The 21,810-nt window shown below is 41.1% G+C and overlaps 2 long non-coding RNA genes across 2 annotated transcripts in view; both read right to left on the bottom strand.

Moving 5' to 3' along the window:
* LOC139045672 (uncharacterized) overlaps positions 1 to 21,810 on the bottom strand; it is a 129,756-nt gene that overhangs the window by 2,859 nt on the left and 105,087 nt on the right. The gene's annotated exons all lie outside the window — the stretch shown is intronic.
* Positions 2,359 to 12,839, bottom strand: LOC139045673 (uncharacterized). Its single transcript, XR_011504513.1, has 3 exons — positions 12,710 to 12,839; positions 4,315 to 4,369; positions 2,359 to 2,495 (listed from the first exon to the last, which is right to left on the bottom strand). It is a non-coding gene; the product is annotated as an uncharacterized lncRNA (long non-coding RNA).

The following is a 21,810-nucleotide window of genomic DNA, read 5'->3' on the forward strand; positions in this document are numbered from 1 at the left end:
CTCTCCAGCTCCTTTCTGCAGACTGAATGATGAGTAGGCACAGTGAGAAGGAAAGACAGCGGCTCCTTGTCGACAGCTGAGCAAGCCCTGAACATAAATTCTGATAAAAGCTGAACTGGAGAAAGGCTTAGACCAGAGGGTGGAGAGGAGCTTCCGACTGCTTTCCTCATACATACTGGCCGTTTCACCTGCAAATCCAAGGGCGGGTGGAACTTCTGCCGCGCAGGGAAGGGCCACTCCAAAACAATGAGGCCAGAGCAAATGACAAAATACCGTGTAAAGGTCTGTCACTTTCCCCTGGCCTGGGCCCCCTTCCTAGGGGACTTTTGTCACTTAGCCTGTGGGTCCGGCAGGAACTCAGGCCAACCTGCCCTACAGTAGCAAGTGAAGGGGGCTGCCGAATTTAGGCACGGTAACTTCACCGCCTGGTAAAACCTGCTTCTGGGAATATTCTCATCAGACTAGTTTCTCCTCTTCCCAAGAGAGAGTCTGTCCCTTTCTCTCCTGTGTGAGCTGCGGTGGAAGTCTCTGAAGCGAGAAGTAGTATTGTTCTCTTCAAGGTTGAAACTTGTTTTATAAATACAAAAATTGTGGCAACATTCTCTGTTGGGGAAGGATGATATTTGGTTGTGCTGGGATCCCATACTTGGCAGAATTTGGAGTCTCTGATCCCAAGACACTAAATGCCAGTTGTACCTGCCCTCTCATTGTGACAGCCAGAAAGGACCCCTCTTTGGTTCCAAATGTCCCTTGAAGGGTACCCACACAGACTGAGAATCCCCGGCTGACGGTCAGATGGTCTTGCTGACAATCGTTAATCAACAGGTATTCCTTTTTCAAGCCGTTCGTTTATGATAAAACAAGCCAAATGCTTTCCTGATGTTTGTCTTTCTACATGTTATGGTCAGAGAGAATAAACTCCATTTACATAACTTTTACATATTTAGATAATGTAAAGCGCTTAGTATAGTGCTAAGCAAATTGTGAGCAGTCGACAAATAATTAGCTACTATATTCTTTATTAACACCACTGATGCGGAGTCGGTGAGCAGAGGAGTTGAAAGAAAGATTTCTTGGACTCTCAAGATCTGGCAGTAGTGCTCTTTTGTTTAGAGAATAGTGTGGAATAGCATGGGGACAGGACCCACCGGCAGGAGGAGCTGCTGCTGCCCCCGCTACTGCTGCAAACATGGGTGGGGAGTAAGGCTAAATTTAAGGCATAGGTATGTGAGTCATCTCTTTACAAGACAAAGGAAAGAACATGTAAAAAAGTTAAAATGGTATCACTGCAGGTGGGATCTGGCCATTGGGTGGTCCCACAACTTTAGATACGAATCTGGTCATATAGATCGGCATGTAGGTGAGGATGACCTGGGCTTCTCTCCCTGGAGCAGCCCTAATTCATACCATGAAAATCCACCAGGTCATATAGTTTGGCATGTAGGCCAGGTCACCTTGGACTTCTCTAGCTGGGGCAGCCTTAATCCACATCACCATTATCAACTTTATTTGATTATTAAATATTAGTTGAAAGTTAAAAGAACAATATTTTATACCATTTTGAACATAAATTTCACCTGAGAGGAATTATTTCTATCTTTTCCAATTCCTACATTAGCACTCTGATCTCCCCAAGACAGTTTCCTTACCTGTAAAGCGGGGATGATAGTACTGACACTATGGGGTTGTTATGAGGCTTAAATGAGACCATGTTTGTGAAGTATTGATGTGTTAGCAACTAAACATGTTGTTTCCTAGGTTATTTTAACAGGTTTGGGGTGTAGGGAAGGGTGAAAAAAACTCAGATAGCTTCCGAAATCTCTATCTAATCTAATTCCAAATATTAATGTGCATACTAATCACCTGGGAACCTTGTTAAAATGCAGATTCTGACTCAGGAGGTGGAGGGGGGTGGGGTGGCCTGAGATTCTTCATCTAACAAGCTCTGAGAAAGAGGTTTTAGAGTCTAACAGATCTGGATTTGCATCTGATGCAATCAATAATTATGTCATAAGTTACCTTTGAGACTCAGTTACTATATCGGTAAAATGGTTATAATAATATACACCTTATATAATCAGTATAATTATATAACACAGTATATTTAAAGCAATTGTCATATTGTAGGCCCTTAGTATAAGTTCTGCTTTCCTACCCTCAGAAAACTGGCAGAGTTTTGAAAAGATTTATCAAACCAACAAAATTTCAATTCAGTGATAGAGATTTACCTTTCCATAAAGGAAGTTATGCTATACTGTATTGTCTGTTCAAAATATTTGCTGCCCCTCACTCTGGGAGGATAATATCTCCCCACCTCAGTGATGCCTGACTCAGCCACATGACTTATGGGAGCCAAAGAAACTTGATAGACGTAAATTACTCCAATTTCAAACCAAAGCATCAAGAGTCAATAGGAGTTTCCACTGTTGTCCTTTCTCTCTTTTGTTCTTTCTTTCTTGCTGTCCCAGAAGGCAGGTCTTCTTTCAGCCTCAGTCCTAGAATGAAGGTGTGGTGAATAAAGAATTTGTCTGGTTTTCGTTCAAGGTTCCTGGCAAGGAGCTTCTAAAACACTTGAAATTTCCTGAGTAACAACAGTGTCTTTGTTATGCTAATGCCATGGCTGTGGTGGGTCCCTAGATAACCTCAGGATGGGGTGTGGTTACCAGAAAGGTCAGCCATGTGATTAGAGGGTTGGAACTTTGGGCCAGCCTGACCTCTGGGGAGCAGGGGAGGTGTGGAGATCGAGTTGAATCACATATGGAAGATTTAATCAATCATGACTACAGAATGAAACCCCAAGAAAAACTCTGGACACTGAAGCTCTGTGGAGCTTTCCTGGAGAGTGATAAGAACTGACTCCACAAGGGAGGGCTTTGCATTCCCTCCCAGATCCCACCCTCTGTGTACTCTTAGGAGAGCTGTAATGATAAGTATAGCACTTTTTTGTGTTCTGTGAGTCATTCTAACAAATTATCAAACCTGAGGAAGTTGTGAAAAACCCTGAATTTATAGCCAGTCAAAAGTGTAAGTCACCTCAGGACCCCTGAAGTGTGTCCAGGGTCTGAAGTAAGGACAGTCTTGTGAAGAGCCGAGCCCTTAACTGGTGGATTATTACCCTAACTCTGGGTGGCACATGTCAGAAACACATGGCGGTACATCCAGTCGGCAGTGAAACAGAATAGAACGAGACATAGAGCTGAACCTCATCAACATATAACATGAAGGAGAAATAAATCTTTAATGTTGTGAGCCACCGAGATCTTGGAGTTGTTTATATTGTAGCATCGTGTAATCTCATCTGACTGGTACAAAGGTAGACCATCCTTAGATTCCATTCTGAAGGAATTATATCTGATCAGCAATTTAGCTAGGAATGGAGTGTACACATAGGCATACAATGAGCTGAGGTCACTCCTGCTTTTGGCTGCCCAGCATATTTTGCTCCATTCTCCTTTGTCAGGTAACTGTGCTCAGCCCCAGCCCTGGCCCCAGGGACAGCATGTTCCACAAGCCTGGCTAACCTTTGCACCTGCACACACTGATGGGAAGGAGACTGCATGAGGCATGTCAGGATCTGTCCCTGGGGTTGTTAAGCTGAAAGTGCAACTGAAGCTTCTGGTGACCCCCTTTCTCATCCTGTGGAGAGAGCCTATCTAAAGACAGAACCAAGCAGAAATGGAAGACAGACATCAATGAGGAGAGGCCTTGTGGCATTGCACCCCAGTTCCAGGGCTCAAACCCCCACTTCCTGCAGCGATACCTTTAATTCTGGGAGTCAGCCCAGAATTCTTCCCACCTACATGAGCCTTAAGTCATCGTTTTTCTGTATGCTGATTTGGTTGGTTATCTGTCATGATAACTGAGGAGTCCAGACTAGTACAAACTAGAATTGAAACAATTCTGGCTATTAGAGAACTCTTTCGGTGGGCTTTGTATTCTATTTTGTTTTAATTGATTGGTACTTTTAAGTTGATGAGTTTTCTGAATTCAAGCTGAAAAGTACCCTGGAATCTACCAAATGCAGAGGGACAACCAAAGGAATAGAAGGACTCCAAAGAGAACAAAAAGGCTGTGTTTCTAAACAGGTCTTGGATAGGCCTGGCCGTGGGTAATAGTCATCTAAATCTGAAAACTGTGTTATCCCTGACAACTTATCCCAAATCATCTCATTATAAGCCAAATCTTCCAGAATAGTATGTTGTTTTTAAAAGGACTAGAACTTAAGAAGTTTGTGTTTGACCTTAGGTAAGAGCATGCAGAGGATGTATTCTGGCATCAGGTAGACCTTAACTCCAATCCCCCCTTGCTACTTACCACCTGGGAGGCCTTGGCCAACCTACTTAGTTCCTCTGGCCTTTAGTTTCTTTTTCTGTAAAATAAGAATGATAACTACACTGTACTTACAATGTAGAGATTAAATGAAATACAGTGCATGTAAAGTGCTTAGGCACATACATTTAGCAGGGCATATGTTCTGTGCTTAATAACTGATAGTTATTAATGTTATTACATCAGGTAATCTAGGCTGCTTCCAGGTTGCCTAAAATGTGTGACTATTTAAAATGGAAACCTCTGCCAAAAACACTTTGGATGGAAAGTTACTCATGGGATTGGAAAAAAATGTCTACTTTTTCCTTTTTATCATCATTATCTTACTGTTTGAGTTAAGGATGGTCAGATGCACTTTTGAAAAGCAACAACATTCAGGGGCAGAATAGATTTTAAAAGGAAAATGGTCACATTTAATTTGTTCTAAAATATCTACCTCAAACTGAAATAAGTAAAGAATAGCTGACTACTAAAGTGCTGACTTTTTTTTTGAAAAACCTAGCCCTTTAAATCTACATGAAAATATATGGTGTTATAAGCTCATGACAATCAATTCAGTTGGCCAGATGGTTTCCATTTGGTTCAGGCAAGTGTTCCGGAGAAATGGTCCCTAGGAAAGCAGCCTTTCCACACCAGCCTTCCTGTGGTTGAAGCTTGGACAACTCTAGTGCCCATCCTGAAATTATTTCCTAAAATTATTCAGCAAGCTAATGAGGTTCAGGAGGTCATCAAATTTGTTCCAGAGATCTGAGGGTTCTGAATCAATGCACAGCACTCAAAGGCATGTGTATGTTAAAGCAGGCCAAATTGGGCTAACCAGAAATATGGACCAGGAGAAATTACATGTTCTTGAGGTTAACTAAGGTCGTCCTGGCTATCCCTGCCACCACCACCACTTACCTTTTCAGATGAATGAATAAGGAAAAATCTAAAACTTTGGCCCTAGGATTTTGTTTGGCTTGTTTTGGTGTTCTAAAATTGTTCCTTTGTAAACACAAAGGATTATGTGATCAAGGAAAACTGAAGAGAGGAAGATTTCTATAGATAGGATGGTCAGAAAAATTGCTCTGAGGAGCTGGCAATTAAGCTGAGACACGAAGTATCAGAAGGAGCCGACTGTGAAATAAGCCGTGGTGAGAGCACAGCAGTAAAAGAGAACAGCTCACGCAACGGCCTTGAAGCAAAAATGAGCTGGACACACTTGAAGAACAGAAAGTAGGTTGGTGTGGCCGGAGGGCCGTGGGTGAGCGGAAGAGCTGGATGAAGTGGGGCTGGTAAGGTGCCCATCCTCCAGTATCTGTGGGCTTTGATAAGACTTTGACATATCGTACACTTAAAAATTTGTTCAGGGTAAATCTCACGTTGTGTTCCTTCCACAATTAGAAAAAAAGACTTTGAACAAGTTGCAATTGGGTGGCTATCGGGACATGGATTTAGAGATGCCCAGAGCAGTTATCTATGTTGACAGACAGTGCAGACCATGACTTCCCATGTATCAGCATAAAAACAGCCATTGAATCCCAGGGTGGGGATGAGACTCCCCGGGGGAAGTCAGAGAGTACGGACAGAGCCTTTGGTGGGTCAAACTTGAAGAAGTCTGAAAAGGAGGCACTAGAACATCAGAGGGTAAGAGCTTAACTTCTGAACACAGGTGACCCTGGGTTTCAATCTGTTACTCAGGGAATTATTGACCCTCCCTGAGTCTTGGGATCCTGTATAAAATGGGGATCAAATGCACCCACCTCATAAAGTTATTCTGAGGATTAAAAGAGACAATGTAGGCAAACCATTACAGAGCCTGGCACTGAGCAGAGGCTCAGTAAAGGGCAAGCATCACAAACACACACGCACACACACACACACACACACACATGAGCCTTAAGAAACTGAGAAGGAATTTCTGAAGAGGAAGGAGAAGAGTCTGGTAGAGTGGTGTCACTGAAGCCAGCTGAGGAGAGAGTTAACAGGCGAAGGCTGGCAGTGGTGTGAAATGCCACAGAGAGGGTAAGGACGAGCCTCCACTGGATCTGGCAGCTCTACCTTAGCGGAGTTTCAGGAGCGCGGTTGAGCTGGAAGCCTTATTACTATCATTTGAGGAGTTCTCATGAGACGTGGGAATGGAGATAGAGAACATACCCTGCTCTGCTCGGACAGGAAGCGGAGCCCCAAGACAGACACAGAAGTGGAGAATAGGTTCAGGTTTGCTTCTTTGTTGAAAGATGCAAATCACTTACACGTGACTGTGTGCTCAGGCGGAGAAGTGGGAAATGTAGAAGAGGATGATGTTTGGCGCAGAGGGGACTCCTGCCTTATGACAGGTCGTAGGATCCAGAACATGAGTGGAGGGTTTGGTTGTGAGATGGAAGGAAATATGAATGAGTATAAACATTGTAAACTTTTAAGGATGGGTGTAGAGAGTTTTCAATTCCCATGGTGTACTTGCCTGAGAAGTTAGATCTGAGACTGAGGGGCAAGGAGTTGTAAGGAAGGATTATAGGACTGATCTATAGAATTATAAAAGTAGGCGATTGGTTTGATATCAGCCTACAATAAATTTTGAATACTATAGCTTTTTTTTTTCTCGAGGAAGATTAGCCCTGAGCTAACATCTGCTGTGAATCCTCCTCTTTTTGCTGAGGAAGACTGGCCCTGAGCTAACATCCGTGCCCATCGTCCTCTACTTTATATGTGGGACGACTACCACAGCATGGCTTGCCAAAGCGGTGCCCTGTCCGCACCCGGGATCCGAACCGGCAAACCCAGGCCACTGAAGGGGAACATGTGAACTTAACCACTGCACCACCAGGCTGGCCTTTGGACACTACCGCTTTTAATCCACACATTTCTTCAGAGAGGAAATACAATGACCATAAATATAAAGGAACAGGAGCTCTTCCAAGCAAGTCTTAAAGCTAGCTCTTTATAGGGTAAAATCTTAGTCTGAAGCTTTGCTGGAAACATGTTTAAAAAGTGGGGTTAACGCTAGTGAGTGAGTATGTGCAGACCAAAACTAGAGGCATGGATCTCGTTCCTGGAGGGTTCAAGGATTAGCACAGTGACAGAAAACCTCCCTCCAACTTCCGCTCTATTTTCATATTATCGTGTTTGTTTCCTGACAGCCTTTGTTGCCGACGCCCTCTCTGCCCAGGGGTAGGAAACTCATAATCCAACGTCATTCCCAGAAGCTTTTGTTCCAATAACCTTTCTGAATCGTCCGCCTGGCTCGCCAATATTACTAATCATTCATTTTAAAAAATCTTTCAGCGACAACAGAGACTGTTGTGCCTCTTGGTAGAGTGACCCTGACTTCATCTCAGCTCAACAAGGGCCCTGACACACACAGCACACACACAGCACAGTTTCACAACTGGATGGGGAGACTGGTGAGATAGGCCTGAATGTGAAGAGGAGCCATTTTCAAGGTCACTGTTCCAATAAAGAAAAATCGAATTGAAGTAAGCAGATTCCAGATAAGTTTTGGCGAACGTCATTGGCCTTCTCTCTCCAACAGAGCGAGCGTGCCATAAATTATTCACGTGTGTCGATGAGTTATTCTGGGTGCCATGATGAGGTTTGGCTACTGTGCCATGTCCAGCTCATTTTCAATTTATTCTAACAAAAAAGCATCCTTGCCCTGGATAGGACCTCCTGTCCCTGGAGAGATTTTTCTCTCTTAAATGAAAGCCCATGTGGAAAGCTGCCTGGATCCCTGGGTCCTCTTCAGTCTCGCCGAGCCCTGTAACAGCACCATCCATTTCTACCACAAGGTGGCGCCCGCAAACCTCCACAGGCGCCGCCCGGCGGTGCTGCCGAACCCCAGCCCTCGGCGAACCCGAAGGAGGCGGCTCGGAGCAGAAAGGATCATCTAGTGCAGCCCGCTCGCTTTACAATTAAGTAAACTGAGGCCCAAAGAAGGTGAGTGACCCGGCCCAAACCATACGGCAACTTTGGTGAAGGCAGGATCAAAGTCCACGTCTCCACTCTGTCAATCCCAAATGCATTCCGCCAAAGGGCAGTGGTTTCCAAACCAAAACAAACAAGCCAGCAAGCAACAACAGAAACACCTTTTTTCCAAAGAGATTTGACAAAGCATATATACTCTTCCGCCCCTGCACACCCTCCCGCCTCTCTGGTCTAGACAAAGAAAATGGAGCCGCTCTGATTTGTAAAGTATTGTCCCTGAGCATCTTTGAAGAACCACCAGGCTCGCCGGATGAGTTGAAAAATGATTGATGGGGAGGAATGAACTGAATCAGCAGCCCTCAAACGTGCTCGTCCTGTAGAATTTCTCTCTCGAACCATAACTTGCTCCCCTGCTGCATTTTCACTTCCTACACAGCCTCTAAACTGCCTCCTGGACTTGGCCAGAGTTAGACACCCCAGGAGCTCCCTGACCTCCCGGGTTATGGGCCCCGCGCGCGGGCCAGAGGTGACCCACTTCCCCCGTCGCGGCGCCCTCTCGGCTCTGGACCCCGGGGCTCAATCTCCTCCCTCGCTGCTGCCCTCCCTTCGCTTCCTCCCGCAGCTGCATTCCGCCAAGGGAATCGAACAGTAACAATACTAGTTCTGCTACAGTAAACGAGCGGTTTCCAGCCGTGGCTGGGCCGACACTGCTCAGCACCCCTTTGCAGCTCCACTTGGCTCTTTTCCGTTCCCTTGGGAGGCGGCCCAGCCCTCGCCCCCATGGCTGTACCCCAACCGGAGTTCCCGCTGCGTGCCAGGTGCTGCCCTCAGAACATTACCTGTACTAACTCACTTTCACCTTCACACCTGTCCTACAGGGCAGAGAACAGTGTTTAACATGCCCGTTTTACAGATGAGAAATCTGCGGCACAGAGATCACAGCGGGGAGACGGCAGAGCCGGAGTTGAGCCTCAGAGTCTGGCTCCAACGCCCGTGTTCTCACCCCAGTGCTGCGGCCCCGCCGGAGGGTGCCTGCAGCTTCGCTTAGAAAGTGCAAGCCACCAGGCATCCAGGCCCTCCAATTGCATGCGCTCTAGCTCATCATTTGCCGCCTCTCCACCCATTCTTGAATCAATCCTTCCCCCTTCTAGCCATAATTTTGATCCCAATTTCCCTCAGGGTCCAAGGGCGCTTGCTCCACCAATTACTGTTGCCTTATCCCTCTGCTGAAACTGCTCCATCGAAGCTTCTGATAACACCTAGCGTGCCAACCCCAGGGGCTGCTCCTTAGTCCCCTCCCTTCTAAACCTCTGGGAGGCACCTTTTTCCCTGTTGGCCATCCCCTCCCCTGCGGCCTCGCCCCCTTAGCTTCGGTGAAGCTGTCCTCCTCGGTCTTCCACTTCCACAGCCCGGCTTCTCACTTGGGTTCTTCAAAGCGGGTGTTTGACTCCTCTCTCTGACCCTATGACTCATATCTCTGGCTCTGGGGACCAGACGTTCGTAGTTTTTCAAAGCTCCTCAAGTGACCTGGCTGCACAGCCAGGGTAAGAACCACTGCTCCTAAGAAGCCCGACCGAAAAGGTAAATATGTGTGATCCTGCTTACCTGAGGTACCCAGACGGTCAGATGCGGGCAAGCAGAAAGTAAGCAGGGGTTACCAGGGACCGTGCGGGCTCCACGCCATCACTATTTCCCCACCTCCAGGCTTTCCTGCCTGGCTGGCTCCTCTCGCCCCTCAGGCTCAGCTCTGGCGCTGGGCTAGTGGACACTCTGCACTCTCTCCCTCCCTTAGAAGTCTCATTTGTTCCACATCCTCAGCTCTTCCCTACATATTACTGATTTCTAAATCTACCCCCAGCCCCGTTGGTGCTCCTGAGTTCTGATGCGAATTCACATTTCCCACTGGACACCTGCTTCCGTCAGGCACCTCAAACCCAACATGCGCAAAACTCGACTTACCATCTTCCCTCTTTCTACTCTGCTTTTCCTCCTGTATTTCAAAAACTAGCATCACCATGTATCGTGTGTTTCAAAAACGTAGAGTGGTGCCCAGTAGCTATTATTATTGTACGAGAGTTAATAATATTCTTAGCAATAGAATTATAATAATAGAATTAGACAAAGACCTTTGGAAACGTGGTGAAGCTAATGATGAAGTGCCCATCACTCTATAGCATCTGCACAATTAAGATAACTTCGAAAAGTCAGTCTCTTAAATATCAAGGTAGAAGGGAAAAACTTAATGATGTAACATGTCGTACTGGAGGCCAAATACTACGGTGGATTAGCTCCAGAGCACCATTAGGTGCAGTGAAGAAAACTTCCTTTGAAAAGCGGAGCTTTGCCGGAAGGCCTACTGAAAGGTAGAAATAGCAAGATACATCAGATACATAGACCAAGAGGACACAGACAACCGCGGGTTGAAAACTTTGCTGTCTCTCTAATCAAGATGTGCTATAGATTATAGAGAATCTCAAAATATGCATTAATGATTTACTGACTAAACAAAATTAATATGATGTGGTCAAAGATGAGCCGTTATGAATGGATAAACCAAATGTGGTGTAAAAATACATTGGAATATTATTCAGCCTTTAATAAAAGGACTGAAATTCTGATATACACCACAACGTGGATGAACCTTGAAAACGTTATACTAAGGGGAATGAGCCGGACACAGAAGGACAAATATTGTAGGATTCACTTCCCTGAGGTACCAAAATAGTCAAATTCACAGACAGAAAATAGAATGATGGCTACTAGAGACCGGAGGCAGGAGGGAACGGGGACCTAGTGTTTAATGGGGGCAGAGTTTTAGTTCAGGAAGATGAAAAGTTCTGAAGGTAGATAGCGGCGATGATTGCCCAACAACGTGAATGTACTTAATGCTTCTGAACTATACACTTAAACATAGCTAAAATGGTAAATTTTATATTATGTATATTTTACGACAATAAAAAAATCCAAAAAAAGAGCCATTAAGCTCAATACTTAATAGATAACTATAAAGTTTCTTTAAATATATTTCCCTAATAATAGACAAAATTTGCAAATTTCATAAATAAATGCAATATACTTCTCCAAAATGCAATATTAGTAAGAACAGCTTTCAAACATATCCAAATTAAAGTTGGAAAGAAGGAATTGAAAATAAAATTATAAACTTACGTCTAAGGAATAGTTGCAGGAGGAGGCTGATAGCTCTCTCAAAGAATAGGGAAATAAGGGATATTTTATTTTATACAATAGTCAATCAGGGGCCAGTCTGGTGGCACACTCTGCTTTGGTAGCCCAGGGTTCGCAGGTTTGGATCCCAGGTTCAGACCTATGCACCACTCATCAAGCCATGCTGTGGCAGCATCCCATGTACAAAATAGAGGAAAATTGGCACAGATGTTAGCTCAATGACAATCTTCCTCAAGCAAAAAGAGGAAGATAGGCAATAGATGTTAGCTTGAGGCCAATCTTCCTCACCAAAAAAAAAAAAAGTCAATCAGAACAGAAATTCTAATACAAAAGTTTGTCCCTACATTTCTGCCATTATACAAATGGGATATTTTATTTTGAGTGTCATAATGAAAAATGAAGAATTATAAATATTAAATTGCTGTTGTTATTCTCTTTTTGATTGAATACTCTTCTACTGGAAAATTTCAAATCAAAAATATTTCCCCAAATAATAAAGCTAGAATGTCCGATATGTTCCTTCCCAGCTGCTCTTGTGGAAGACTTAACAGAGGCAGTTAGTGCTCCAGAACATCCATGTGCTTGTTCTCTTCTTCCAGGTTCCCTTGCCATCGGGCTGGGGCCACGTGACTCGTCCTGGCCGGGAGGAAGTAACATGAGTCGCTTCCAGAATGAAGCAGTTAAAAGCCAGTGTACCTCCTCCATCTCTCTATTTGCCTGTCCTGGTGACTTTGGCAGGTGAGAAGATGATAGAGATCACAAGATACAGGCAGACTGGATCCTCCAGATGCTGCTTGTAGACAAGCCTGGCCAGCCTGCATTAGACCTTCTGTGAGAAATAAACTTTTATTTTTTAAGCCACGGAGATTGGGAGGGTTATTTGTTAACATAACGAAGCCACACTTACACTGACTAATAGAGCGGGCAGCCTTCGGAGAAGAAAGTGGCAAACGTTAGTTTCCCTGCTCCTTGGAAGAGCCACTTTTTACAACTCTAAAGTGGGCATCATTAAATACTAAGAAACGCTAGAGGGCGCAATTGTGTTGTGGAAAATGCTGGCCAATACTGTAACTGAAGCGAGGTACGGAATCTTGTAAAAATTAATGCAACAGAAACATGAGCAGTAAAAATTGTTAGCTTTGGAAACAACTGTTTTCTTTGTAAATCTGTTAGCTACATTTCCCTAGTTGAGACCAGTGAATTAAAAGAGAATTTACAACACTTTAAATGTAAAACCGATAAGTTCCCAAAGCATGGCACGCATATACAATTTACAAATATGAGCACTTACATTGGGAAACTAGTGAGAGTGCCCTCCATGTAAAAGAAGAGTTTGTTTTCCATCTGTATTTTTTTCTTCCTTCCCGGCAATAACTGTTAGGCCGTGGCATCCATACGTGTTCTAACCTGGTCACTTGAGAAAGCTCAAGCTTTTAAGGTCTCGTTATTATAAGAGGCGACCAGATGTTCCAAACATCAAGCTGTGACAGGAAGCTCCCACCCACTCCAAATGTCGTGCTGAGTTCTGAGCAGGCTTCCCTTTCCCGTTTCCTTTTTCCCCTCTCTCTAATTTTTTTTCTTCAAAGTCTATTCAAAAGCTGCTGCCAAAACTGTCTTCCTCTGTTGTTCCGATGACGTCATTCCCTCCCCTAACTCCCCCTCGTCTTTAGTCTCATGGTCAAAGCTTGCCTTTATTTCCTCGGACTGCCTCTGTGCCTGCTCTATTTTCCCCTTATTTTCTGCTTTTTCTCACCCATTGCTACACAGGATTGTCACTTCTGATGTCCCCGTGTTGAGGGATCTATTCATCTTCACTTTTAACAAAGAGTCTTCCAATTCTTCTATCCTAGACTTTCCCAGGTCTCTTCCAAACCCATTTCATTTCTATTTCCATTTGTCTAGAACGTTTAAGTGCCTTCCACATGCACGGCGTTGTTCTCGGTACTGTAAGAGGGGGTATAAAAGAAGAGAAAGACCTGATCCTGCCACTCGAAACTACCAGAAAGCCATTTGAGTGGAGGCTTTTGGAAACCAACTGGAATTTATTCTCCTTTGGAGACTGAGGGGATGAAATAGCAGGAGAAAATTAGGCAATGATACCGAGTAATTCCACCATCAGAATGGCAGGATTGGGGTAATTCTAAGGATTGCATCATCTTGTCAAAATTATAACTTCAATAAAAAAGATTTGAGTCTTAAATTGGTGTTAAGGATATGACTCCTATGACAAATTACAAAAACTATTCTTATTTCCACTGCATATCACACTTCTATTTTTAAAAAAAATTTTTGAGTGTTTAAGACAATAGAGTAAACGCTTTCCTGTCAACATGGAAAATATGTTATAGTAACAGAAAAACGCAGCATCAAACCCAAGACTCTAACTTTAAGAAAAGCTATCATCTAGAGTTTGTGATATTATTTAATGAACCAAACTACCTTAAATAATACTCAAGAGTATAAAATTAGTTACTGTGACTATTATCTCCTGGTGTTATGATATATAGAAGGTCCACTTTGCATTCCTATTAATATAAAATTTAGAGATTTTAACATGGAATAAATACTGCCTAATAATCACATATATTGAAGGAAAATCTTCTTAACAGAAGACCATGCTGATATTTTTTATTTAGGAATTTGGAAGTTATTCTAATGAAGATGGGGTATTAGAAAGCACACTAAAAGTTTCTAGCTCAGTCATTAATTTGATGTTTGGTTTTTGGCATACTAGTTTGGACTTTCATTCCTCAGTTTTCTTACCTGTAAAATTGGGGTCATGACATCCACTTACTCATTCTTCAAGATTGTTGCAAAAATCAAATGTGGTAGTATATTCAAATAATTTGAAAAGTAGAATGTATAATTCTATGTAAGGTATTATTATCTGAGGTTTGTTTTTTTTTTTTTTTTTTTGAGGAAGATTAGCCCTGAGCTAACTTCTGCTGCCAATCATCCTCTTTTTCGCTGAGGAAGACTGGCCCTGAAATAACATCCATGCCCATCTTCCTCCACTTTATATGTGGGATGCCTACCACAGCATGGCTTGCCAAGCAGTGCCATGTTGACACCCAGGATCCGAACCGGTGAACCCAGGGTCACCAAAGCAGAACATGCTCACTTAACCACTGCACCACCAGGCCGGCCATTATTATGTGAGATTTAAAGATGTTGTGATGCAAAGAAATTACATACTTTATTGATTGAGTCAACTAAAAGTTCATGTCATCTTTAGTTGTTTATGGAAACTGTTTTAGACTTGCAGGTTAATAAGGCAACAGAATTGACAACTATTAAATGAAAATCTGCCTTCTGCTATTATAACTTCTCCAGATGCTTCATTTCAAGTTAACATTTGTACATAAGAAATATTATTCTCAAAATTTGTATGTGTTTAGGGTTACAGAATTCTAATATCCTAAACCATATATTTTTCCTGATACAATATTAAGTATTCTTAAAATTTTTATCTGCGTTTACTATGTATCAGGCATTATACTAGGAATTAAGGACAGAAATATAAATGAATGGTACTTGCGCTGGAAGAGTGTCATTATTTCACTGAAGTGTTTAAAATTAAAAACAACAACATTTTAAAAGAATATATAGGTGATAGAATCAAAGAAGTAGTAGTGGTATGCCACATTCATTAAATTTTTATTAATATTTCTTATTAAATAGTAGCCGTCACTTACTGAGTGCCTATGATAAGTCACGCGCTGTACTAAGTGCTTTATGCTCTTGTTTCATTTAATTCTCATAACAACAGCTCTCTGGTGGACGATCAATTACTATTCCCAATTTATGGATAGAGAAACTGACACTAAGAGAAGTAACTTGTCAAGGTCACACACGTGGTAGCTGGAATTCGAACCCAAACAGAGGTGCTCCTCACCACCATACTGTACTACCTCAACCAAAGGGACTTGTGTAAATGCACATTTAGAGCTAAATATATAGACCGTGACGTTTCAGTGGAATAGATTTGGGCTATTCAAGTGACCACATTACTTGTGAATGATAAAGCTTTGTGATGGCTAATTTTATGCATCAACATGCCTGGGCCTATGAAAAGATGCTCAATATAATTAGCTATCAGGGAAATGCAAATCAAAACTACAATGAGGTATCACCTCACTCGGTTCAGAATGGCTATAATTAACAAGACAGGAAACAACAAATGTTGGAGAGGATGTGGAGAGATGCAAACCCTCATACATGGCTGGTGGGAGTGCAAACTGGTGCAGCCACTATGGAAAGCAGTATGGAGATTCCTCAGAAAATTAAGAATAGATCTACCATATGATCCAGCTATCCCACTGCTGGGTATTTATCCAAAGAACTTGAAAACGCAAAAGCATAAAGATACCCGCACCTCTATGTTCATTGCAGCATTATATACAATAGCCAAGACTTGGAAGCAACCTAGGTGCCCATCAAGGGACAAATGGATAAAGAAGATGTGGTATTCATACACAATGGAATACTACTCAGTCATAAGAAATGATGAAATCTGGCCATTTGTGACAACATGGATGGACCTTGAGGGTATTATGCTGAGTGAAATACGTCAGAGGGAGAAAGTCAAATACCGTATGATCTCACTCAAAGTAGAAGATAAAAACAACAACAAACAAACACATAGCATCGGAGAATGGATTGGTGGTTACCATGGGGGAGGGGGGAGGGCAAAAGGGGTGATTAGGCTCACATGTGAGAGGATGGACTATAATTAGTTTTTGGGTGGTGAATATGATGCAATCTACACAGAATTCCAAATATATTATGATGTACATCCAAAAGCTATATAATGTTATAACCCAATGTTACTGCAATTTAAAAAAATAAATAAAATTGGAAAAAAAAGAACTCACACAAATGAACTACAAAAAAAAAAAACAACCCAATCAAAAAATGGGCAGAGGATATGAACATTTTTCCAAAGAAAATATACAGATGGCCAATAGGCACATGTGAAGATGCTCAACATCACTAATCATCGGGGAAATGCAAATCAAAAAAAAAGCCGAGGCCATAGGCTGCCAAGATATTTGGTCAAACATTATTCTGGGTGTGTCTGTGAGGACGTTTCTCCATGAGATTAACATTTCAATGGGTAGACTGGGTAAAGCACATTGCCCTCTCTAATGTGGGTGGGCTTAATCCAATCAGTTGAAGGCCTGAATAGAACAAAAAGGGTGACCCTCCCCCAAGTAAGGGAGACCCTGCTGCTTGACTGACTTCAAACTGGACATTGGCTTTTTCCTGTCTTCAAACTAGACCTGAAAACATGGGTTCTTCCTCCTTGTCAGGCCTTCAGACTCAGACTGGAACTTCACCATTGGCTTTTCTGGGTCTCCAGTTTGCTGACTTACCCTGCAGATCTCAGGACTCATCAGCCTCCATAATTACATGAGACAATTTCTTATAAGTCGTCAATCAGTCTCTCTCTCTGTCTCTCTCAATAGGTACACACACACGCACACATCCTATTGGTTCCATTTCTCTGGAGAACCTTGACTAATACAAGCTTCTTAAGGTCCACCCAAGAAAATTTCCAAAAAGCAAAGGAGATTGGAAAAATAATGATTCTGTAACATTTCACAATTCATGTCTGAATCGGGTAAAACAAATGGATTCCTCTAGTCATAACTCTCTCACTTTCTAGTTGTTTGACCTTGAGTATTCACTTAATCTGAGACTCATTCATTCATTCAACAAATATTTGCAGAATGTCTTTTCTGTGTCAGCCACTGAAAGTATTGTGTCAAGTACTGAAGATATCAGGGTAGATAAGATAAAGCCCTCACCCTTGAAAAGTTCCGAAGAATGAGAGTTGGAGACATTTGATAGAAAAATTCATGCTCAAATTCAAGAGTTGTAAGTGTTGAGTCTCAGGCACCTTTATCTCCCGCCCAAACCCTCCATTTCTGGCTTCGTTAGCACTCCATCCATCGTCATGCACATTTGGGGCTTTGAAGTGCTGCCTAAGCCATCATCTTCCCTTAGAGGAATGCCTTTATGGAACTGTCTTTCCCGACTATGTCCCACTACCTTTTCAAAGCCCTTTTCAACTGCCTCAGCCTAAGATCTTCCTCTACTCTAAATTCCCAAAGATTTTATTTTTTATGCTCTTCATTAGCATGTGTCAACTATGAGCTATTATGCCTCTTTGCATATAATATTTTAGTTGTTAAGCTTCTAAAAGCAGGATATATTCTTATAGTTCTTTCATTAAGTACAGTAAGCATTTCTTGAGTAACAATAATGATTTTCGGGGCCGGCCCCATGGCCTAGTGGTTGAGTTCGCGCGCTCCGCTTTGGCGGCCCAGGGTTTCATCAGTTCGGATCCTGGGTGCCAAGATGGCACCGCTCATCAGGCCATGCTGAGGCAGCATTCCCCGTGCCACATCTAGAAGGACCCACAATTAAAAATATACAACAATGTACCAGGGGGCTTTGGGGAGAAAAAAGGAAAAATAAAAAATATATATTTAAAAAAATAATAATTAAATTCTAGCTTTTGAAAAATGCCTAAGCCATATACAATTTGCAGTTGAAATTTATTGGAATGTGGTTAAGGAACTGGGCTCTCTAAGAAAAAGGGCAGGGCTGGGAGCATCTTTTTAATTTGGAAGCAGTGGTGAGAAGTGATTATGAATCAGACTCAGACTAAAATTCTGATGCCACCAGCTCTAACTGCACAGGCTTGGGCACATTAGTCTTGCGAAGTCTCAGTTCCCTCATCTTGAAAATTCATAAATTAGAATTTTATTCTCTATCTTTTTATTTGGTATAAATTGAAAAGATATTCATCACAAAAGAATATTTCTGACTCTCAGGAGATTTTTAACTTCATTAATATCCAAATTTATAGGATTATTTTGAGGGGTTCAATGAGTTATGATGCTGTAAAGTACTAGTAATTTCCCTGGCACTCAGTAATTGTGAAGTAAACAGTACCTGCCTCAGAAAATAAATGGCCAGAAAACTTGCATGTAGCTAATCACACTAAACTCTTCACCCTGATTCTGCATTATTCCTACTTGGCTAAAATCTCTGTTAAATGTGTCCTTCCTATGCCTTGAAGAAGTTTATAATCTGATTTTTCCAAAATAGCTCCTACAGGTTAGAAGTTCACCCCTCATTTTATTTCGTACAAATGCTTTTTCTTTACATCACTTACATTCTTTGTGGGGATCATTATCTCAAGCATTGCTCCAAGGATAGGATTATAGTTTTAAAAAAAACAGCTCAGCCAGGGTCTCCTTTCCTCCTTAAGTTCCACGATGAATTTGCAAAATTCTATCTGAATAGCTAAATTGTTCTTGGTCCATTAGGCATTCGCAGTAGGATTTAAATTTAACAATTTACAGTGAAGCATTAAAAAGGAAATGTGAAAAATATATACGTGACTGTAAATAAAAAGGAAATATTCAAGATTTGAGCTGAACAAAGGTAAAAGATTAAAAGTCCCTGTGGGTAAACTAAATCTTCTAAATATTCTTTAATAGTAAAATATACATCCCAGGGCAGATGGAAGCTAAAGAATGGAAACATTTGGGTAGATATATTACATTTATTTCAAATAATCGCCACAACAGAAAACACATTAAACACGTGTATACTGTGTATGAGGGTGCGTTTGGGGAGACAGCAACATTTCAAAGCCATTTAGCAGGAAAAACTACCAGGCTTGGCTCAGAGAATCTGGGGCTTAACTCAATCTGGATCTTTTAATACCAAATTATTTTAACTGAGTTTCAGTTTTAGAAAAGGGGAATAACCTCACAGATTGTGGTGAAGACTAATTTAAATGAGTTAGCATATAAATCAGGGCAAATGCCTATTAAAGGACAAACACTTGACAAATGATAGTTTCCAGTTTTTATTGCCAAGAGACTGGAAGCGCCTTGAGAAGCAGGGACCATGTCAAAATAATTTTCGTGTTTGTTGAACTAATAGAAGAGTGAGTGTGTGTGTGCACAGAACACAGCTAGCATCAAAAAGAAAAAAGATAGGGAGACAGAGAATGTGGCACTTGTTGTTTTCATTGCACTGACTTCAGCCATGCATCTGAATTCTGTTTCTCATTTCTCATGTATCTTACTATCATTTGCCTTCCTTGGAAGCTAATTCGAGCAATTCTGATCTGAGGGAAAACACTAGACATTTGTGTGGCCAAATGCAAGGAAGTAAAGTTGAAGAAATCTTTACACTAATAGAATGAAACAAAGGAATTATAGGAGTTTTTATTTTTTCTTAAGGGAAGATTCTTTATTGCACAGAGATCTTTTTTTTTTTAAGTGTAAAGTTTCTGCTATTCAGTCAAAACCTTGAGATCTACAGAGGGCCCTGGGAAGATAGTTGATGGTCTGAAGAGACCTCCCTCACCCCTTTCAATGCTTTCTCAAATGTGGTTTATTTAATACCAAGGAAACTTTCTTTTTAACAAATATTCACCACCAAAAATACATAATTTTATAATATTAAATGGAGGAGGACTACAAGGTTGTAGGTCAATTTAAAACTTTAAAAAATTTATTGCCAGAATTCTAGATAGAATGATATGGTAGTTAAGGGAGCTGGCTCTAAAATTAAACTATGTGGATTCAATTTCCAGCTCTATCACTTCTAGTTATACGCTTTTGTCTTAGTTATTAACTTCTCTTTGCCTCACTTTCTTTGCCTATAAAATGGGAAGGATTATATAATTGTACTACTTCAGTTTGCAATGACAATTGAGTTAATATATAGAGTTCAGAACAGCCTCCGACACACACTAAGTATTCAAAGAATGTTACCTGCAAGTATTACAAGATCAAATGGAGATTTTGCTACTGCCAAATTGAATACTGTAAATTGACAGAATTTTATGGAAGGAGGGACATTACAAATCAGCTAATATTGTGGGTTTTAAACTTTTTTATGGTAACCCACAGTGAAAAAAAAATATTTTACGTCATGATTTAGTATGGACACATGTATAAGGGAAACAAGAGTTTAGCAAAAAAAAAACCCATTATATGCAGTGCACTCTCATGTTTCCTTGTTTCACTCTTTCAAAGACGCTGGTTGCCATCCACTATTGACTTTGCCACTCCCTGAGGAATGGCAGCCCACAGTGTGAAAAACATTGATCTAATAAAATTCCCTCACTTTACACTGGAGAAAACTGAAGTGTTAAGAACTTGGGAAACAAGATTATATAGCTAGAAAACATGATAACAACCTTAATAGAACGAAGGATAAAAATTAGATGATCCTCTCAACAGATGCAGAGAAAGCATTTGATAGAATTCAACACCCTTCCATGTAAAAGCTCTCAAAACAAACTGAGTACAGAAGGAACACACCTCAACAGAATAAAGGCCATAAATGACAAACCCACAGCTAACATCATACTCAATGCTGAAAAGCTGCAAGCTTTCTCTCTAGAATCAGGAATGAGACAAAAGTGCCCACTCTCACAATTCCTATTCAACATGGTACTGGAAGTCCTAGTCAGAGCAGTTAGGCAAAAAATGGAAATAAATGTAATTTCCAATGGAAAGAGTAGAATGCTGGGAAACCTGACTATCCATTTGGAAAAAACAGAAAATTAGATCACTGCTTCATATCTTACAACATCAAACATATTCAAATGTATTCTTTTAATGTGAAAGAAAATCAAAAAAATACTAGAAAAATATGTAAAAAATTTTAGGATTGGAAAGGAAATTTTAAGAATGCTAATTTAAAAGAAAGCAAAGAGATTGATAAATTGACTAAAATATTTTCAATTTCTCTGTATTAAAAGAAAAGAAAGTTAAATGGCACATGAAAACTTTGGGGAAATGTTGCCATTGTTTATGAAAAATAAAGAATTCAGATTTTTAAAATATAAAGAAGACATATATATTTATGAAGAAAAGATAATCAATCACACCTACATGCAAAGTTGGTAAAAGACAATTCACACAATTAGAAATATGAATGGCAAATTTGCACAAAATCTTCAAGAGAAATTTTTCTTTTTCCAAATGGGTAGTCAGTTGTTCCAGTATCCTACTCTTTCCATTGGAAATCACACAATAGTCTTGGTTTCCTTATATTTATGTGCTTTGTACTTATTCCTTTGATCTATTCTGTGTAGCATAAACAGTGATGGATGTGCTAACCTTATTGTGATAATCTTCACAATTTATATGTGTATCAAATCATCACGTTGTATACCTTAAACTTACACAATGCTACATGTCAATTCTATCTCAGTAAAGCTGGGGAATAAAAGATTACATTGCTACATAAGGGCACAAAATTCCGGAACCAGATTTTCTTTTAATCGAGACATCATTTACATGCCATAAAATTTACCCTCTAAAGTATACAATTAATTCAGTGGATTTTAGT

The sequence above is a fragment of the Equus asinus genome, chromosome 7, assembly GCF_041296235.1.
Source record: "Equus asinus isolate D_3611 breed Donkey chromosome 7, EquAss-T2T_v2, whole genome shotgun sequence".
NCBI classification, from domain to species: domain Eukaryota; kingdom Metazoa; phylum Chordata; class Mammalia; order Perissodactyla; family Equidae; genus Equus; species Equus asinus.